The sequence below is a fragment of the Lactuca virosa genome, chromosome 1 (genome assembly GCF_052849685.1).
Source record: "Lactuca virosa cultivar CGN04683 chromosome 1, Lactuca_virosa_CGN04683_v6, whole genome shotgun sequence".
In the NCBI taxonomy this organism is placed as follows: Eukaryota; Viridiplantae; Streptophyta; class Magnoliopsida; order Asterales; family Asteraceae; genus Lactuca; species Lactuca virosa.
The window spans coordinates 143,469,719-143,472,738 of NC_136426.1; the positions used below are offsets into that span (position 1 = coordinate 143,469,719).

Below are 3,020 nucleotides of genomic sequence, written 5' to 3' on the forward strand. Positions count from 1 at the left end.
CAATGATCGTAATGTTTATCGGGGAGTGTTTGGTGACTAATGTTCTCAACCTCAAAAGACTACTTAGATGTTTTCATCTTGCCTCCGGTCTCAATGTAAATTTTATTAAAATTAAGGTGTTGGCTTTGGTATTGAAAATTTGGAGGTGGCCCCCATGGTTAATCTCCTAAAATTTGAAGTCGATACACTTTTCATTAAGGCTGGTGGGTGTCATATCACACTCACCACATTTTTCTATTGTCACGTTATCTTTTGTCTCACCCCATAAAACTGGTGGGTGTCATATCACACCTTACCATACCCACCACATTACATATTTTTATGCACAAAGTATTAGAATTGAAGGATATGGTTTTTTTTCCCGAACGGTAAAACTGTAACACACAAAACGTATACCACACTTTTGTTTGGGGGGTTGGTGTGGTGTTTATCGCATACCGCACTATACTGCAGTGTGTTGTACATGGCACACCGACCGGCCTAACTTAGAAGTGTCTTTGTGCCAACATGAAATTAAGCACACATTGGAAGTCGATTGTTGACCGTTTCAATAACAAATTAAACAATCAGAATTCCAAAACACTCTCGTTTGGATGTCGACTGAAGTTGGTAAATCAGTACTTGGTAGTTTTCCCCGTCTACCACTTATATATTTTTAAAGAACCTAAAAAAAACATCGGCACGTTGGAAAGTATTAGAAGGAATTTTTTTTTTTTTTTTGGGGGGGGGGGGGGGGGGGGGGGGGGGGGGGAGATGTTATAAAATTGGGAAAAGATGGTATCTCCTAAATGCCTAGGTATCCTTGGAATTGGGTGCCTTTGGAAACAAAATCTTCTGTTTCTTGCTAAATGGTGGTGGGGAATTAAAAAGGACACTAAAAGCTTATGGCCCAAGACATTCGTGCTATTCACAATTTTAATGGGCATAACAACCGCCCCATGGCTAAAAATCGATAACCTATGTGTCCAAATATAAAATATTGCTAAAATTAATGAAGATTTGATAGAAATGGGAGTCAGCCTTCTTGACATGTTCTTAAGGAAAGTCAATGGTGATAATAGCACTATGTTTCTGAAAGATGCATGGATTGGAAGCACAAGTTTAAAAATAGATTTTCACGTTTTATGGATGAAACGAACAAAAATTGCATATTTGTGAAAAATCAACATCTCTCTCAACTCCAAAATCACATGGAATTGGACTTGGAGGAACCCACTGAGAAGAGGATCCGAATTTAAGCAAATGGGAGGATCTTTTGGCACGACACTTATTTAAGAGCTAAAAGGCTTCTTGAATCAGGAAGACTCATAGGTTTGGAAGGATAATTCGCAAGGCATTTCTTCTGTGAATTCTTTAAGAGAACACAGAATAGGTTTGCTATAATCACAAACCAATAGATGTTAAACACTTATTCCTTAACTGCCCTCTTGTTGCCTCACTATGGATTATGGAAATAGCCAAATGGATGCTAAATGGTGCGATGTAGGCCGGAGGCCCATTAATTCTTTGTTGGAAATGGTGCGATATAGGCCATTAATTCTTTGTTGAAATCCTTAGCTGTTCTAGAAAATTATAGGAAAAAAATTCCCAAAATAACTTGAATAACTAAATAAACTAATGAACAGTCGAAGCACATAATTTGTAATTTGCTTTGCCTAAAGCGCTTCTTTTCAAAAAACACCACCCACATCAATCTATAATATATACCACGTCCATAATAAAGTCTTAATATTTAGTTTCACAAACAATTTTTATATGATTATTTTATTATTAATTAACTATTTGAATACTTTATAATAAAATTAGCAACACTAGTTGGTTTGGCAATGAAAAGTCTAGCATGAGAGAAGAGTTGACAGTGGTATAATTTTTGGGGTTTTTCGTTTTGTTTTATTAGCCTTAGTTTCTTTTTTTGAGTAAATTACACGTATGGTCCATGTGGTTTAGGATAATTTGCACGTTTGATCCTTAACTTAATTTTTTAATTCGGAAGATCTCTATTGTTTGTTTTTGTTGCGCGCACTTGGTCCCCGTCTTATCTAAAAAGACTATAATGCCCTTATAAATTTTCTTTTTAATTAATTTTGTTATTTATTTATATATTTTAATTTATATTGTATATTTATTATTAATCTAAAACTCAAAACTCAATCTTCCATCTGCTTGACGGAGTATGCCACCAAAGTAAATTACCACCTTTCATGCCCACATCGGATTAAACCCACCCACCACCACTAAAATAACCAATAATCACCACCTCCTCCTTATTCCCTGCTAAAACGACCACCATCCACCACCAGCCACCAGTAACCATGGTCGGATTCTTGAAAACAAATCCAAAATCAAGAACAAACCTGATGAATCAAAATCAACACCAAAATTAAGAAGAATCATGAAATCTATTTCCAAAAAATCATGGTGGTGGCTCCAATGAAATGAGGGGAATGAAGAAATTGGAACCACATAACAATTGCTCGTTAGTTTCGTTTTCAATAAGGGGCGGGAAGAAGCGAGCCTAGAGTAGCAGTGCAGCCTCTTACTTTTTCAGGCCCCTTTTCTATTCTATTAGTAAAGCGCTAGTGCCCTTATAGAGTCAGGATATTCTGCTATCAATGAAACCGAAAGAAAGAAAAAAAACCAGTGCCTTTCGTATAGATCGAGACTTGTAGCTTGATTCAAATGACTTCATTTTGGGCGGATAGCGGGAATCGAACCCGCGTCTTCTCCTTGGCAAAGAGAAATTTTACCATTCGACTATATCCGCTTTTTCGGAAGAAAGGACCGAGCTGATTCTATAGCTGCCTATTCTGTAACAGTAAGGGAGAAGAGGGAACCAGATCAGAGTTTACTTCTGATGGTGGTGGCTCCGCCGTTTTCCCTTTCGTCATCAAGATGCAAAAAAGAAGACATCAAGATATTAGCCTTTCCTTCCTCATTATGATTCAAGTGCAGCGAACGATTTCTGGACCACCTAAAGTTGTCATCGTGAAGTCAAAACCCTATATCGTAGTTTCCGATGG

At 37.2% G+C, this 3,020-nt stretch overlaps 1 non-coding gene across 1 annotated transcript; it reads right to left on the reverse strand.

Moving 5' to 3' along the window:
* Positions 1-2,693: 2,693 nt before the first annotated feature.
* TRNAG-GCC (transfer RNA glycine (anticodon GCC)) lies at positions 2,694-2,764 on the reverse strand. Its single transcript has one exon. It is a non-coding gene; the product is annotated as a tRNA-Gly (tRNA).
* Between the last annotated feature and the right edge of the window lie 256 nt (positions 2,765-3,020).